This window comes from Notamacropus eugenii, chromosome 7 (assembly GCF_028372415.1).
Source record: "Notamacropus eugenii isolate mMacEug1 chromosome 7, mMacEug1.pri_v2, whole genome shotgun sequence".
NCBI lineage: Eukaryota > Metazoa > Chordata > Mammalia > Diprotodontia > Macropodidae > Notamacropus > Notamacropus eugenii.
In genome coordinates this window covers 159029639-159049075 of record NC_092878.1, presented here as the reverse complement: position 1 = coordinate 159049075, position 19437 = coordinate 159029639, and the positions used below count along the sequence as shown (strand labels likewise).

At 38.0% G+C, this 19437-nt stretch overlaps 1 pseudogene; it reads left to right on the top strand.

Moving 5' to 3' along the window:
• The window catches only part of LOC140514790 (DNA topoisomerase 1 pseudogene), a 34620-nt pseudogene continuing 15183 nt past the window's right edge, over nucleotides 1-19437 (top strand).

Below are 19437 nucleotides of genomic sequence, written 5' to 3'. Positions count from 1 at the left end.
ATGGCCAACATAAGCACAGAGCCACTATACAATGACTCCCAGATCAATGAGCATTTCCAAGTGAATTATTCTCCCAATCACAAAGACATGCACGAAAATCAAGGACACAGAGACACAAAGCACAAAAAGGACAAGGGAAAAAATGGAGAAAAGGTCAAGAACAGTAACAGTGGGCACAAAGAGTTCTCCAAGAAGAACACAGAGAAAAGGAGAAAGACAAAGGCAAAGATGCCAGCTCAGAGACAAAGACAAATACAAAGACAGAGGGAAAGTGAAACAAAGAAACAACAGGGAAGGCTACCTGAAGATGAAAAGGTAAAGGAGAAAGAAAATGCTTCCTCTGGTCCCCCTCGTATTGAAGATGCACAAGATGATAATGATCATTTTGCTTCTCATAAAGAAGATATCAAGTCTTTAAAGAGACCTCGAGAGGATGATGACACTAATTCTAAAGTCAAGAAAATAAAAGTAGAAGATATCAAAAGATGAAGAAGTGGAAACCAGAGGAAGAGAAGGACAATGAAGCAAGGAAAATGAAGAATAAAGATAAGAAACTTCCCAAGTCAGATAACAAGCTGAAACAGCTAATGAAAGACGAGAAACAAACATGAAAATGGTGGGAGAAAGAGAGTTAAGTGGAAATTCCTGGAACATAAAACTCCTTTTCTTTCCTTCCTTCCTTCCTTCCTTCCTTCCTTCCTTCCTTCCTTCCTTCCTTCCTTCCTTCCTTCCTTCCTTCCTTCCTTCCTTCTACTTCATCTTCTTCTTCTTCTGTTCCTTGCCCTCCTCCTCCTCCTCATCACCTTTCTTCTTCTTTTCTTCCTCTTTCTCTCACCCTCAATAGCCCCCCTTGGGCCTTTGCTCTGAAGTCAGATTTCTTTACCAAAAGCCTAGACCTGAGTGCACTGAACCTCCTCTCCTCTGCCCCTTTCCCAATTCTGCCTGAGTCGAGGCTATAACCTATGTGAACTTGGATCAACTGCCCTACTACCCCCAGATCAATGCAGATTCCCAAGTGATCGATTCTCCCAAACATAAAGATCAACAAAAATTTGAGAATACCGACATAAAAAGCACAAGAACAAGGGAAAAGACCACGAAAAGTCCAAGTACACTAATACTGAGCACAAAGATTCCTCTGAGAAGAAACGCAGAGAAAAGGAGAAAACCAAACACAAAGATGCCAACTCAGAGACCTACAAAGACAAACGCAAAATAGAGAAAAGGAGAAAGGAAAGGAAGAAAAGGGAAGACCATTTGAAGATGCAAAAGTAAAAGAGAAAGAAAGTAATTCTTCTAGTTCACCTTATATTAAAGATGCACCAGATGATGGTTGTTGCTTTGCTTCCTCTAAGATATCAAGACTTTAAAGAGACCTTGAGATATCCAAAGGTGAAGAAGTGGAAACCAGAGGAAAAGGAGGATGAGGAAACAAGGAAAACCAAGAAAAAGATAAGAAACTTCCCGAGTCAGATAACAAGCTGAAGCAGCCAATGAAAGAGGATGAGCAAACATGGAAATGGTGGAAGAGCGCCAGCCTGAAGGCATCGAGTGGAAAATCCTGGAACATAAAAGCCTTGTGTTGGCTCCACCTTAGAGACCTCTGCCAGAAAATGTCAAACTCTACTAAGATAGCTAAGTCATGAAGTTGAGTCCCAAAGCAGAAGTGGCTACATTCTTAGCAAAAATGCTGGACTATGCATACACCACCAGGGATATCTTTACAAAAAGGCTGGATAAAGAAAATGACAACGAAGATAAAAATAATATCACCAGACTCAGCAAGTGTGACTTCAACCAGGTAAGCCAGTATTTCAAAGCTCAATCAGAAGCAAGGAAGCAAATAAACAAGGAAGAGAAATTGAAAATAAGAGAGGAAAATGAAAGCCTATCGAAAGAGTATGATTTCTGTGTGATGGACAGTCACAGAGAGAGAATCGCCAACTTCAAGACTGAACCTTCAAGTCTTTTCAGGGGCCATGGCAACGATCCCAAATGGGAAGGTTGACAAGGTGGATTATGGCGAAGATATAATTATGAACTGCAGCAAAGATGTCAAAGTTCTTTTTCCTTCCCCAAGCACAAATGGAAAGAAGTTCGACAAGATAACAAGGTTACCTGACAGATGTCCTGGACTGAGAACATACAAACATCCATCAAGTACATTATACTGGACCCCATCTCAATAATCAAGTGGGAAAAAGATTGACAAAAGTATGAGATAGCCTGCAGATTGAAGAAGTGTGTAGACAAGGTCTGGAATCAATACCGAGAAGACTGGAAGTCCAAGGAAATGAAAGTCCGGCAAAAGACTATAGCATTTTACTTCATTGACAAACTTGTTCTGAGAGCTAGTAATAAGAAGGAAGCACGGGAGACAGCTGATACTGTGGGTTACTGTGCCCTTCAGGTAGAGGACATTAATTTACATCCAGAGATGGATGACCGAAAATATGTAATTAAGTTTGATTTCTTAGGGAAGGATTCCATATAATACTATAACAAAGTCCCTGTTGAGAAAACAGTTTTTTAAGAACCTTTAGCTATTTATGGAGGACAAGCAGCCTGAGGATGATTTTTTTTTTTTTTGACAAACAATACCAGCATCCTCGAAAAATATCTTCAGGATCTCGTGGAGGGTCTGAGAGCCAAGGTCTTTCATATATACAATGTCTCCATCACACCATATCAGCAGCTAAAGGAACTTACTGATCCCAGTGAAAATATCCAAGCAAAGATATTTTCTTATAATCATACCAGTCGAGCTGTTGTGATTCTGTATCAACTTCAGAGGACACCTTCAAAAACTTTTGAAAAGTTCCTACTGAACTTGAAGACTAAGATTGATGCCAAGAAGGACTAGCTAGCTGTGGTTCGAAGAGATCTGAAAAGTGCCAAAGCAGAGGCCAAGGTGTGAAAAGACATCAAGTCTAAAAAGGCAATAGATACTAAGAAAGCTGTGCAGATGCTGGAGGATCAGTTCATTTGCTATTTTGCCCATTTCTGTGCCAATAAATCTGACAATCTAAGTGAAACAGATGAATATTTACAAAAATATAAGTTGTCCATATTAACAGAAAAGGAATAAAATACTCAAATAACCACATTTTAGGGAAAAAGAAATTCAACAAGTCATCAATGAACTCCCTATGAAAAACTTTCCAGGGCCAGATGGATTTACAAGATAATTCTACTAAACATTTAAAGAACAATTGATTTTAAAAACTGTATAAAATATTTGGGAAAGTAGATGAAGAAGGAATCCTATCATATTCCTTTTATGACTCAAATATAGTGCTGATACCTAAAACAGGAAGAGCCAAAACAGAGAAAGAAAATTACAGACCAATTTCCCTAATGAATATAGGTCCAAACTTTTTAAAGAAAATATTAGCAAAGCGATTACAGCAACTTATCTCTAGGAGAATTCACTGTGACCAAGTAGGATGTATACCAGGAATGCAGGGCTAGTTCAAAATTAAGAAAATTATCAGTCTAATTTACCATATCAACAACAAGGCTAACAGAAATCATACGATTTTTCTCAATAGATGCAGAAAAAGCATTTGAGAAAATAGAACACCTCTTCCTTGTTGAGAAATGAAACTGTGGACATAATAACTAATTTTTGGAAAAATAAAGGACCAAGAGAACAGACCACAGAACACACTAATATAACAATACCTTCTGAAAGCTATAACAAAAGCAGTTTATAATTAATCTTTTGTTACAGATTACACTAAGCGGTCACATGTAGATATATTTAAGGTGAGAATGTGATAATTTTTCCCTTTTGCAAAGAAATAAATAAGGAGCATTAGCTTTCTCTTCTTCAGAGTAAAGCATATACAATGCCATTCCATAGCATTTAGTTTCATTTTTCTTATTCCTGAAGTCATCTTGTGGATTGTTTTTCTGGTTCTACTTACTTCACTTTCAATCAGCTCATTTAAATTTTCTTTGAATTCACTAGTCATCTGTGTGTGCGTGTGTGTGTGTGTGTGTGTGTGTGTGTGTACGTGTGTGTGAAAGAGAGAGAGAAAGAGAGAGAGAGAGAGAGAGAGAAAGAGAGAGAGAGAGAGATACAGTGATATTCTCTGAAATGTTTGTACTGTTATTGATTCCAATTCACCCAACTAATGTCCATTTACTTCCATAATACATTTTCCTCTCCTCTCCTGTTCTTTCCTCTTTCTGCTTCACTCTCTCTCCCTCTCCCTCTCCTTCTGTCTCTCTGTCTCCATTTCTTTCATAACATCTCTCTATCCTGAAGTTTCTTGAAGAATATATTAAACAATGGATAGGATCAGTAGATCATTTTAATTTTTTCCAGTTGGGTAATATTAACACCCGTTAATTCCTATATGGTGAGACCATATTTGGGCAGCACCATTACAGTTGTGAGTGATATCTTTAGTTGGGTACCTGGTCACAAGGTTCACTGGGGTGGCTAGTAGGAGGTGGAGGTGGAAAGCTACTGAGAGAGCTCTAATTATTAAGTTTGCTGATATTGACTAATAAAGTTTTACTTTCAGTATTGGACTCTGTCTTCTTATTTTGTGAATTTAGTTGTAATTTCCCTATGTTTACCAAATAATTCTCTCTTTGGAGTTTGTGTGTTTGAAGATGTTAACAGAAAGTTTATATTCTTCTGTCTTTCTAGTCATATGAAACTTCTATCTGTATTTTTATCATTAAGAAGATCTTGGAACTACAGTTTCACTTTTTTTTAAGGCACTCAAAATAGTTATTTCTATTAAAAGATAGTATTAAGTAATTACAGGTAAATATAAAAAGTCTTTGAGGTGTATTGCTTTGCCGATTCTGAGATTCTGTGTATGTTTGAATGATACGGATCATAGATCATGCTTAAGCTCTATTGGTCCTACATAATTGTAACTGTAATCCAGGTGATAAATGGATGACTCATAATGGTCTTCTCCTTGCTATTGTTGTTGAGTTGTTTCAGTCATGTCTGACTCTTTATTACCCTATTTGATGTTTTCTTGACAAATTTACAGGAGTGGTATGCCATTTCCTTCTCCAGCTCATTTTACAGATGAGGAAACTGAGGCAAACAAGATTAAGTGACTTTCCCAAGGTCACATATTTATTAAGTGTCTCATGTTAGATTTGAACTAAGGAAGATGAGTCCTGCTGACTCCAGGCCTGGAACTCTATCCACTATACCTCTCCACAACGGCCTAATGTAGAGTTGGACATTCTGTAATCTGTGGGAAGTCACTGAATATTGATTCTTTAAGCATAAAAGTACAGTTCAAATATGTTTCCCTTGGATGATTTAACTAAAAGATAACTCATATCATTGCTGATGATTTGGAAGTAAGTGATTTTCTTATTAATTTCTCATTATATTCATCGCATTTCTTAGTACTTTGGCCAAAGAGGCATCCACATGGAACCACTCTTTTGTGGAGATTCATTTGGAATTAAGACCAGATACATAACCACCTTTTCTTTTATGTTTGAGACAAACGTCAGAAAATGTTAAAAAAAAAAAAAAAAAAAGCAAATAGCATAGAAATTCAACATTAAATTATCTTTTTTGGAAAAAATTTGGAGAAGGACTGAAACTTAAGCCATTGGTCCCTATGGGCAACTCAAAATGCATCAATGCTCTCTCAGTTTTTGGTGCCATTTGAGAAAAGAACCAACAAATTTTTATATGTATACACACATGCATACACACATGTATGTACATATACATATTTATTTATATGTGTGTAATATGGGTGTACACACGTATGTAATGTATATGTATACATGCATGCATATACACGTACATGTATGTATGTGTGGGTGTGCAGTTAGACTAGAAATTAAGAACATATGAGTTAAGATTCAGCCTGAAACACTAGCTGTGTGACCCTAGATAAGTTATTTAAATTCTCTGAACCTCAGTTTTCTTTTTAATCTGTAAAGTGAGGGTATTGAAATGAATGACCTCTAAGTTCCTGCCAGTTCTATAGCCATGATTCTCTGATCCTAAGTCACCTTGTGTACAATTCTGACATTAAGCTGGATAGAGACATCTGGTATGTACCTGTTCTATGGATTAATGCTCTGCCTCTCAGATTTATCCTCTTGAGTAATATTTTTCAATTACTTCCCACATGGAAAGATAATAGTTTAAACTTGGATTACTCACAAATGGACAATGTACTTTCCAAGGATGGATTTGGAGAGGACTTTTGAGGCCCACACAAAGGAATAATAAGTCAGGGATCCAGTGAGTAATGCTCATGCAAGGGACCCAAAGAAATGTGTGGTTTTGTAGGTCACACGATCATCACATTCTTGTTGGTTGCAAAATCCCCAAATTTCTTTTTTTTTTTCTACTTACCTTTTTTTATTTAATTTTTAACATTCATTTTCACAAAATTTTGGGTTACAAATTTTCTCCCCTTTTACCCCCTCCCCCCCAAACCCAAGCATTCTAATTGCCCCTATGACCAATCTACTCTTTCTTCTATCATTCCTCTCTGCCCTTGTCTCCGAAATTCTCTTTTGTCCTGTAGGGCCAGACAGCTTTCTTTACCCGTTTACCTGTATTTCTTATTTCCTAGTGGTAAGAACATTACAGTTGATCCTAACACTTTGAGTTTCAACTTCTTTACCTCCCTCCCTCTCCACCCCTTCCCTTTGGAAGGCAAGCAATTCAATATGGGCCAAATCTGTGTAGTTTTGCAAATGACTTCCATAATAGTTGTGTTGTATAGGACCAACTATATTTCCCTCCATCCTATCCTGTCCCCCATTACTTCTATTCTCTTTTGATCCTATCTCTCCCCATAAGTGTCGACCTCGAATTGCATTCTCCTCCCCATGCCCTCCCTTCTATCATCCCCCCCACCTTGCTTGTCCCCTTGTCCCCCACTTTCCTGTATTGTGAGATAGGTTTTCCTATCAAAATGAGTGTGCATTTTATTCTTTCCTTTAGTGGAATGTGATGAGAGTAGACTTCATGTTTTTCTCTCACCTCCCCTCTTTATCCCTCCACTAATGAGTCTTTTGCTTGCCTCTTTTATAAGAGAAAATTTGCCCCATTCAATTTCTCCCTTTCTCCTCCCAATATTTCTCTCTCACTGCTTGATTTCATTTTTTTTTTAAGATATGATCACATCCTCTTCAATTCACTCTGTGCACTCTGTCTCTATGTATGTGTGCGTGTGTGCATGTGTGTGTGTGTGTACTCCCACCCAGTACCCAGATACTGAAATGTTTCAAGAGTTATAAATATTGTCTTTCCATGTAGGAATGTAAACAGTTCAACTTTAGTAAGTCCCTTATGGCTTCTCTTTTCTGTTCACCTTTTCATGGTTCTCTTCATTCTTGTGTTAGAAAGTCAAATTTTCTTTCCAGCTCTGGTCTTTTCATCAGGAAAATTTGAAAGTCCTCTATTTCATTGAAAGACCATTTTTTCTCCTCAAGTATTATACTCAGTTTTGCTGGGTAGGTGATTCTTGGCTTCAGTCCTAGTTCCTATGACTTCTGGAATATCCTATTCCATTCCCTTCTATCCCTCAATGTAGAGGGTGCCAGATCTTGTGCTATCCTGATTGTATTTCCACAATACTTGAATTGTTTCTTTCTAGCTGCTTGCAATATTTCTCTTTCCCCTGGGAATTCAGGAATTTGGCCACAATGCTCCTAGGAGTTTCTCTTTTTGGATCTCTTTCATGCAGTGTTCTGCGGATTCCTTGAATATTTATTTTGCCTTCTGGTTCTAGAATCTCAGGGCAGTTTTCCTTGATAATTTCATGGAAGATGATGTCTAGGCTCTTCTTTTGATCATGGTTTTCAGGTAGTCCCAGAATTTTTACATTGTCTCTCCTGATTCTATTTTCCAGGTCAGTTCTTTTTCCAATAAGATATTTTACATTATCTTCCATTTTTCGAATCTGCGCGGTATGTTCTGTGATATCTGTCTTTCTCATAAAGTCGTTAGCGTCCATCCGTACCATTCTAGTTTTGAAAGATCTATTTTCTTCAGTGAGCTTTTGAATCTCCTTTTCCATTTGGTTAATTCTGCTTTTGAAAGCATTCTTCTCCTCATTGGCCCCTTGCACCTCCCTTGCCAGCTGAGTTAGGCTAGTTCTCAAGGTGCCAATTTCTTCAAGATTTTTTTGGTTCTCCTTTGGCAGGGAGCTGATCTGCCTTTCATGCTTCTCCCTCATCCCTCTCATTTCCCTTCTCAGTCTTTCCTCCACCTCTCTAACTTGATTTTCAAAATTCCTCTTGAGCTCTTCCATGGCCTGAGCCCATTGGGTGGGGTGGGACACAGAATCCTCGATTTCTGTATCTTTGCCTGATGGCAAGCATTGTTCCTCCCCATCAGAAAGGAAGGGAGGAAGTGTCTTTTCTCAGGTAAAGTACCCTTCAATAGTTTTATTTCTTTTCCCTTTTCTTGGCATTCTCTCCAACCAGTGGCCTGACCTCTAAATGTTCTCCTCACACCCACCTCGCCTCCTGGACCTCCCAGCCAGCTTTTGGGGACTGAGATTCAAATGCTGCTTCCCGCCTTAGGGTTTTTGGCGGGGGCAGGGCTGCTATTCAGTGTTAAATTAAGTTCAGGTGCTGAGGTCAGGGGCAGGGCCGTCTCTCTGGCTCAGTTCCCTCAGGGGGTTTATGCACAGACCTTCCACAATGGATCCAGGCTCCCGCCCGTTTGGGGAGCCCCTGTCTGCAGCCGCCTCTCAGCTTCTATCTCCTGGGGGGGCCCGAGCCATGGGAGCACCCCACTCCCCTCTCAACCCGCCAAAGAGACTCTCTCACCTACCCCTGTCAGTCACCTGTTGGTGGGGGGGCTTGTGCTGCCGTTGAAGATCCCATCTCTGGAGCCTTCTCAGATCTGTGCCTCTCAGAGCCGAGGCCGCCGCCACCGCCGCAGCTCCGGGCTGGGCTCTGCGTCTGCAGCGCAACGGACCTTTTGCGAGAGGTTTGCAGGTCCCTCTGTGGGTGGGGAGACCCGCGTGGCCGCTGGAGATCCCATTCCCGTAGCCCTCTCGGATCTTTTCCTCTCGGTGTCATGGCCGTGGCAGGGCTGCACTCTGCTCCCCGTCCCAGCACCCAGTCCACGGCATGAAGGACCCCCTGCGAGAGGTTTGCAGGTCTCTCCGGAGCAGAAATCTCCCTCGCTCCAATATTCCGTGGTCTCTGGGTGCAGAATTCGCCCTGGCTTGGTCCCCTCTAGCCGTTCTGTGGTTTGTGGGTTCGGAGCTATGTGTATGTGCATCTTTCTACTTCGCCATCTTGGCTCCGCCCCTCTTTTTCCCATTTTTATGAGCTCTTTGTGATATAGCCCTAGAAGTGGTACGGTTAGGTCAATGGATATGCACATTTTATAGCCCTTTGGGCATAGTTTCAACTTGTTCTTCAGAATTGTTGAAAAAGCTCACTGCTCCACCAACAATGAATTAATATTCCAACTTTCTCACATCTTCTCTAAAATTTAGATGACAGATCATTTTAAGAATCACAGAATTTAGACCACCTATAAATTTTAACTTAAGTTTTGGTTCTCCAAAAATAAGATCCTTATCCATGGACCTTTGAATGAAGATCCTGCTGGAGAAAGTGAATGGTATCTTACTTTTGTTCCTGTCCTTCAGATACTTTGCAGTTTCGTCCTCACAATTGTTTCTTTTCTAGAATGGATTTATTCTATATATATTTGGTCTCAAATTTTTTGAATATTGGACAAAATTGATGAATAGAACATCAACAACTATATACCTACCTTTCTAACTCAATAAAACTACTCAAATTAGAGTAATGCCTAGACTAAGGGAAGGGAAAAGTCTTGGATTCATTCAGTTAGTAGTAGTATCTTTCCAATTCACCTTTTATCATTTGGAAATGAGAATTTTTGGAGGGAGTGGTTAAAAAGGAATTGAATAGTTTTAGGATAATGATTATTCATGGTTTTGTATTTTAGGTGACTAGTTTTGTATTCTAAGTGACTATTCTCTCAAGTGAATCAATCTCTTATATACATTTTGTTACTATTATGTTTTACCTTTTTGCAGATTTTTGTTTGTTGTTTAGGAATACTATTAAGTATAACCTGCAGATGACTTGATCAGAAAGAGATTTTCAAAGGCATGTTGGAATTCTGCTTTTCTTGGATTTTCTATCTCTCTAAGTAGAGATACTTATAATCAGAATAACTTAATCAACAAATATTGTTTCTGGCAGGCTTGTGCCCAAGTTACAGAATACAGAATGTTTTCTATATTCTACACACTGCCCTCAGGTTGTTTTGCCTTTTCAGAGACAGTAAGCCAGCAATAACCCTTGATGTTTATCTGGGGTTTTTCCCCCACACACAATCTCAGTGTTGGAAGGGACCATAGAAGCAATATAGACCATCCTATACCTGTCTGAGAATCTCTTCTACCACAAAAATGTTTATTCTCCAAAACCTTCCAGGAAAGCAAAATCCACTAGACCCCAAAGTAGATCATTTGAATGTCCCTAAATTAAACAACTGACAGTTGCATGGTTTATAAAAAGCATATCACCATTTTCATAATGTATAACGATCAAGAAAATCACATGTCGTAAATGAAGGATTAAATCATGGAAATACTTTGAGAAAGAAACAAGAGAAAAGAAGGCATAATCTCTGAACACTTGGGGAGTGCATATTCAAATACAAGCTGCTTAGAAATTTGGAAGGAAAACCTAAGTGTATTAGTCTGGAATTAGAATAGTTATAAATTAAATTTTGGCATCAGTAGGGTGTTCTCTAGCATAGATTACTTTATTGCAGCCACCAATATCCCTTGGCCCAACATAGTCTAATGGCCTGAAGGTTTTTCAAGTTTCCCCAGATGCTTCACTTCCAACTAGAGAGCTGATTTGATTTTGGAAGTATGTCTTGACCACGAATTATGCGAAAAAAAATCATGTAATATGAGAACTATATAAGTCTTTAAAGATGATATAATCTAACCTGTTCTCTCTCTCTGTGTGTGTGTGTGTGTGTGTGTGTGTGTGTGTAGTTACTGTTATTTAGATTTTGATATATTGTAAAAGCAAGTACCCTGACATACACAGGAGGGCCTTCCCTACAGGTTCTTAGATTTCCTTTCCTAAAAGGAAAGCAACTTTGAGGGAAAAACAATCACTTTAATCAAGCACATGTGTCATTCACTTAGCTCAAGGGGAAAAGTCAGCACCCTGAACTTCAGAGAAATTAGAGAGAAATCATAATCAACAGAGAGGGCCTCTAACTGTCTGATAGCAAGTAATACATATATCACAAATCAACAAACAGATAAGTGCCTGAACATGCATACATAGATAGCAGAAAGAGAAGCACCAACATGTGGCTTTTATATACACTTTTCAGAGCCAGAGGGCATCACAACCCTTGAGAACCAGTGTCTCATTAACAAAGGGCATGGATCTTCTTACATATCTTCCCTAATCAAACTCCCCTTAATGGAAAGACACATTAATGGATGGGGAAGATCTTTAGTCTTATTAGCATTTCATATATAATATACATACACACACATATATATTCTTTTAAATTTTGTTTAAATTTACATAAAACAAGCATTTTCCTAACATAGTACAATAAAAAAGATGATTGTAGATGAAACTGTAAATCTATATGCAGAACCTGTTATTCCTTTCAAATACACAAAATTATCATGTAAAATTTTTAACCATTATTTTTTAAGAAGAGAAGATGGAGGACAAATAGTTTAAATGATCAGTCATACAAAAATCTTAGAGGGAATAAAGAGTGCTAGAAGCCAAGTCTCCTGTGTCTTGGACTAGATTTATTTGCCACAACATTACACAGATATCTTGGCATGCTGTGTAAATTTGGATTAAGACCATTTAAATTGCATTGATATATAAGAAAAAATGAATGATTGTACTATTAGGCCAGGTTACAATTGAATGACTGCTGTGTTTGAAGTTGAGAGACCTGAGTTTGAATCCCACTTCCCACATATATGACCAAATGTAAACCCACTCACCTCACCATTTTAAGATGGTAACTTAACTAAGCAAAGAAAAAAATCTCAAAAAATCAGTTAAAGATCTTATGTTTATAATAAGCATTTGAAAGTTACTAGATAAAGGAAATGAGGTCAAATAGAAATTCTGTTCCAATATAGTAAGGAAAATTGGTGACTCCCAGGGATTGCCTATAAATTATCAAGCAAGTTGGGAAGGGAAAGAATTTCAGAAATTGGAGCACTTTCACCCTTCCCCCCACAGTACTGTGTATAGTATGTAGTGTATGTATGTGTGTATACATATACTTGTGTGTATATATACGTATACACATACATATATCAATGTGCATACATGCATATGTAACAGTATATAGTGTTTAACAGCATGTATATACATATATAAACGATGTATTTGTAAAGTAGATATAGTACACATATATGTAATATATATAATGTACATGCATATAATTTCATATATAACTATCTATAGTCAGTTAATTCCTCCTTTAAAGAAGCTTATAGCTGCCTAAGCTTCAACAATGAGGCTGGAATAGTAATCCAAAAACAAAAAATCTGACCATAAGTCTTGGGTGGTAAGAGATCTCATCTTTGACTTTGGTCAGGTAGGTCTTATTCCTTCTTTCACTAAAGGGACTTCCAAATTCAAGGAATCCAGAGGATGTTGGACTTCCCATATTTGTATGAGTTTCTTTAGCAAATAATCAACTGGACCAACTGGTGATGATGTTACCAAGGACAATTTGGATACCAGTCCATCACTTTTAAGGGAAATTTCTCGAGCATCATACTAATGGAGAAAAAGATTTCCTGCAATGAGAAACTGCCTGATTACTCTGTTGTTACATATACTCTAACCTTGATACCACTTTCTCCTGGACTTTATATATTGTTTTGAAAAAAATGTGTCAAACATGTTTGAAGGGATATTTTGTATCAACCATATTTACCATACCAACTTAGTAAAACTGCTTATCTCTATGTAAGATTATACCTACACACTCCATTCTAAACTTACTTAAGGTTGGCTGACTAAATAATTGCTTTCCACTAAACAAAAAAAAAAAAAGCCCTAAGGACAGAAAGATCATATATTTTCCCCTAGATCCTTTGATAGCTATCTTGTCAGCAAGTACTTTGCATGCATCTGCTACATTTTTTGCAGTCTAGTATTTTAGATAATAGCAAATAATCAGTGGGTTTTTTGTTTGTTTGTTCATATTTTTCCTACCTATCCTCATTTTGTTCTCTTTCTAGGTTCAGTCTTCATGGCAATGGGATTTGAGAGAATCTATCTTTTCTTTGGAAAATTTTAAAGCGTAATTTATATTCACAGAATATAAGATCATTTTAAGTGTTTACACAGGGGGCTTGCCACCTTAATCATGGAGTAAGCAGTGGAGATGGACTTTAAAAAAAGCATACCATCATTTTGTATAGGCTGAAACATAAATACAATGGAGAAGAGCAAGGAGTCCTCTCCTTTTTAGTGAGACCTTCTCTATACTTCTTCACATAAATGGAAAAGATAAAGATAATTCAGAAGGCCAAGAGCAGAGCATCACAAAATATTCTATGCTCTTTGAGAATAGGCTACAGTTGGCAAGTAAGTCTAGAACTGAGATGATTGGGAGGTGCATATTTCTTCAAATTTATAAAATATTCTGTGCCTAAACCTAAACACTATGCCTCACTTCATGCATTCATACTTCAGATATTTTTCCTGAGCTTTAACTTGTATGGTTGAATCAGCTATGACTAATGTGGCATGGCTAACTTCAGTCTTCTGAGAGGAAGACCAGTATCAGGGTCTCAACTGAAAAATAACAATAATGTCATTCTGTCCCATGTGCGGAATCACAGACTCATAAAACTGTGAAAAAGGAAGGAATTAAGAAAGGAAGGAAGAAAGGAATGAAAAAAGGATGGAAGAAAGGAGAAAGGGAGGAAAGAAGCAATTATTAAGCATCTACTATATACCAGCACTATGTAAACTTGTTACATTTTTAAGTTTTGTCTAACTTGATCTTCACAACTACTATGGGTGCTATTATTATCCTCATTTAATGGTTGAGAGAACTAAGGCTGAGAGAGATGCTAAGTGACTTTTCCACCACACAGATATTAAATATCTGAGTCCTAATTTGAACTTGGATTTTTCTGACTCCAGGTTCAGAGCTGTATCTGCCACCTCACTGCAAAGAATCTACACTCTAGCTAATGTAATTTCTTTACACATATGGTCAATCACATTCCTTTTCTGGACTTCAGTTTTGTTCTCTGTAAATTCAGGATTTGAATTAGATAAAATCTGAAGACCTTACTTTTTTTATTTTTTTAATTCATTAATAAATTTATTTTAAGTTTTCAACACTCATTTCCACAAAATTTTGAGTTCCAAATTTTCTTCCCCTCTCTCCCCTACTCCCACACCAAAACACCTTGCATTCTGATTGCCCCTTCCACTAATGTGCCCTCTGTCCTAACACCTCTCCCTTCCCTTATCCCTATATTTTCTTTTGTCATGTATGACAAGATAAATTTCAATACCCCATTACCTGTATTTCTTATTTTCCAGTTGTACATAAAATCAATTCTCAACATTTGTTCCTAAAACGTTGACTTACAACTTCTCTTCCTTCCTCCCTCCCCACCCATCCCCACTGAGAAGGCAAGCAATTCAAGACAGGCTACATATGTATAGTTTTACAAATGACTTCCATAATAGTCATGTTGTGTAAGACTAACTTTATTTCCCTCAATCCTGTCTTGCCCCCCATTTCTTCTATTCTCTCTTTTGACCTTTTCCTGTGGGCCTTCCAGGTCACTCTGGGCTGGAAATCTCCTCCCCTCCATCGTTCTGTGGCTTGTGCTGCTTTAGAATTTGTTGAGGGTCATTTTTTACAAGTATTTTATGGGCTGTGGGGGATGAGCTAGAGTGTATGTGTCATTCTGCTCCACCATCTTGACTCATTCCCCCCACCCCAGATCCCTTCTGACTCTAAATCCTACTGTATTCTCTCCTCAAACTACAATTAATTTATTTTGTAAATCTTTTCTGTACAATTTTATATGTACATGTGATCTCTCCTGTGAGAAGGCAAGCTCCTTGAGAGGGCAGGGAGTGATTCAATTTTGTCTTAGATTCTTCTGTGCTGAACACAATAAATGACACTTGGTAGACGCTTAGCATAAACTTGTTGATTAGACCTAGGTGGCCTGGTAGTCAAGGTAGAAATGGACTTCAAGTTTCTCTGTGTGTGTGTGTGTGTGTGTGTGTGTGTGTGTGTGTATGTATGTCTCTCTCTCTCTCTCTCTCTCTCTCTCTCTCTCTCTCTCTCTCTCTCTCTCTCCCTCCATGTATAAAATTAGACAAAACTGTGAAACATACTCTATCTAACCTAAGTGGTCTCAGCTTCTGAGTTCTGGACTCTCACCCCTCTGGATCTAATTTCTTTCCCCACTTCATCCCCCTAGGTATTTCAAACTCCTGCTATAATCTGTCCTCAAGAAAGGATAATTATTTCACACTAATACAAAAATGCCAAAAATTAAGGATGTATTTTTTTTATTGCATGAAGGTTCCAATCCTTAGAAGGGAAAGAAACTATTAGACAACTTTTTAGATTATATGTAATTGGTGAAGAATGGGGTTTGAAAGGAATCAGACCATGCATCCACTGTTTAAATTATACAGTGCTGGCTTTTACTTTATTTCTCATATATGACTAAGACAGAACTTGGTTTCCTAACTTAGGCTTAACTAAACAAAGATTTGTTAAACTCCCATGACATTCAGAGAAATGTCCTGGAAAAAAAATACAGACATAAACAAAAGAGGGACTATGTCCTTATGTAGTTTTTAATCTTGCAAATTCCTAGATTGCAAAGACTAAATTTACTCATTTTGTTTCTCACAGACTCCATTATTTTTCTTCTTTCTTTGTGACTATTGGGAAACCTTTGCTACTAACAAGGGAGAAAGATAGGAGGTAGAACTCTGATTTTATTGATATAGAGAATCCTGTGGTGAGAATATTCCCTCTTAATATGAGTCAGAGCTTTCTCTGTAATTTGTAGACTGAGACTTGTTCTAATCATTTACTTTGCTTCTGAACTCTGGGTACAGAATCACACAGCCAGCATATGTCATAGGCAGGGCAAGTAAATAATGCACTAGGCCTAAAATCAGGAAGACCTGAATTCAAATGCAGCCTCAGGTACTTCCTAGCAGTGTGACCCTTGGAAAGTTACTTCACTTCTGTTTGCCTCAATTGTCTCTTCTTTAAAATGGCTATAATTATAGTACCTGCTTCCCAGGGATATTGTGATGATCAGATGAGCTAATCATTCTATGGCACTTAGTATAGTGCCTAGAAAATGGCAAGCACTCCATAAATATTAGCTATCATTTTCTTCTTCTTCTTCTTCTTCTTCTTCTTCTTCTTCTTCTTCTTCTTCATCATCATCATCATCATCATCATCATCATCATCATCATCATCATCACTCCAGGTCTTCCAGGATTATTAACATATTTCACTTAGTCTTAGATTTCTTCAGCTCACACATTTTCTCATATTCTTGGAAATCTAGCTATCTATGGAAGATGGAACTTTCCTGCCCATCTTCTTCATTCTGGCCTTATCCTTCCTTCATGGTTTTCTGATACACTGACTTGTGAAGAAGAATACACATCCGCCTTTCTCGTCCACTTCCAAACCCTTCCTATGTGAAGGTTGGTGCTACTCTCTTCATTTACAGATTAGGAAACTGGGGCAGACAGGGTAAGTGACTTTTCCTGGATCACACAGCTATTGTTCATTTGGTCAGTCATGTCTGACTCTTTGTGACTCCATGGACCACAGCACACCAGGCCCTTTTATCCTCCACTATCTCCCCAAATGCCTACAAACTCATGTGTGTTTCTTCCATGGCAATGTCAATCCATTTCATCCTCTGCCATCCTCTTCTCCTTTCGATTTCCATCTTTCCCAAGGGTCTTTTCCAATGAGTACTGTCTTCTCATTATGGGGCCAAACTTTTAAGTTTCCACTTTAGTGTTTGTCCTTTCAATAATTAGTCTGAATTAAGTGTCTGAGATGAAATTTGAACTCAGGTCTTCATGACTCCAGGTCCTGTGCTCTGTTGACTATTCAATCTAGCCTTCTATAAAGTGATTTTAAGCTACAAATCTGCTTTTTTTTGCAACCTTGAGAACTTGTGTGTTTAAGGTCACACAGTAGTAAGTAACTCATCCAGGATTTGAACCCTGGCCTTCAGACTGTAAATCCAGGTCACTCTCTACTGCAGCATGCTGTCTCCTATTAAATCTCAATGATAAACTTTTTTTCCCACTTTTACTTGAGGCTAGGAAAATTATACATAAAGACCAAGATGGAAGATCAAGAATTGATTCCCTTCCTTGGTTCTCAAGGAATGAAGAATAGTTGTGGAATTGATTGTTGTCAGGGTTTTTTTTTGAGATTTCACAAGAAGTTGAGAAGTGACCCTTCCAACCACCACCAACTCCCAGAATTATTCCTTGATATCTGATGGTTTTTAGGTGGGGATAGGATAAAGGACTGCAGGGGGATGCCAATCATTCCTAGACTGTAGCAATTGGAATCTGGACTTAGTAACATTCCTCAGATTATTTTGTTGGCAGAAGAGCCCTTCTTTATCTATTTAAAAGTAAAAATTCAGGAAATTCTGCTTTCCCTCCTCTGTTTGGTCTAAAGCCTTTATGTTATGTATACCTAACTCTAAATCTCTTGGTTACTAATTTAGTACCTCAGTTTCTTAGTACTGAGGGTGTTACCTCACTGCACTTATCCCACTTTACACATTTTGTTCTCAAATAATAGGAGGCAGGACAATGCGAGTCCAACTCTTAGAATGAACTTGAGTGTTCCCATCCTGATGGCTTATGCAGAGCATGTCTCATATTCTCTGCTTCCTGTCAATCATGTTTAGAGTTTTGTAAAAAGAGATGATGCTCTGGGAATGCTCTGGAGAGAGAGAGAGAGAGAGAGAGAGAGAGAGAGAGAGAGAGAGAGAGAGAGAGAGAGAGAGAGAGAAGGAGGGAGGGAGGAAGGGAGACAGAGGGAGAGACAGAGACAGAGAGACAGACAGACAGAGACAGACAGCAGAGGCAGAGACAGAGCTAGCTTGAGTACCTAACGATAGATAACGATGGACCTGAACTGAATTTATATACGACATGATCTACAGACTGCTTTTTGCCTGTGAGCTTACACCATATAGCAATTCATCCTCCATGAATGTGGTGAGAGAAGATTATAGTGCAAAAGGTTGTTAGACTGGAATCAGGTAGAGAATTCTTCTTCTCATGCATTTTTCATGCACCCATGACAAGTGCAATTTTTCTCATGGTTCAAGGATGAGGTACTTACTAGTCTTATGCTCAAGGTGTGTGCCTGCACTTTTAGTTACAGATACTAAAACTCCCTCTCACAATGCATGTCTGGTCCCTTCTCTGCAACTTATAGTCTTACAAAGTTGCCTAGAGTCATCTCTAGAGTGGGAAGGGAGCATTAAAGAAATTGACATGATAATTTTGTTGTATATTTGAAAGAAATAGCAAGTTGTGCATAGTAGATTTGCAGTTTCATGTACTTTAAAAGTATACAATATTATGGAACAGTTTTTTTTATTCCATAAATTAAAAACAAAATTTAAGAAAAAATAAAAGTTGCCTAGAGCATTGAGAATTTAAGTACCTTCCCCAAGGTCACAAGGCCAGTAAGAATCAGAGGCAAGAATGAAACATAGTTCCCTATGACTCTTAAGACTAGCCCTCTATTCATTTTTCCATGCTACCCCTTTGTCTTGGAGAATCAAGAAAAATCCAGTTCATCACACAAGATCACTTTGGAAAAACTCCTTAAGAATCAAAAATGGCTTCCAAATTATGTCTTTAAAGACATTTCCAGAAACCCAACATCATTTTTGGATAAATTGTTGTCTAGCAATGCCTCTCTCATTATGTTGTTGTGGAGCTATTTTATTTTGGTTTGTTTAAATTCAACTATGCATAAGATTGTATATTGATTCTTATTCATTAATGTTATTTGATTCAACCCAATATTCTAGCGGTCAGCCAGTCAATAAGCATTTATTTTGGGTTTATTATGCAGGAGGTGCTATGCTGAACCTTAAGAAACATATCACCTTTTAAGGCAGCACATACCATCTCTAAACATTTCAAATTGTTAGGGAGTTTTCCCTACCATAAAGTCTAAATTTGACTCTGTCACTCCTACTGATAGCTCTTCATTCTTCATTTCACATGCAGTCCAGCTTCTACACATATGATTGGACTCATCATGTCCTTTCCTGAGTCTTTTCCACAATAATAATTCTAAAAAGTCAAATAATCTTCAACCTCTCCTCATA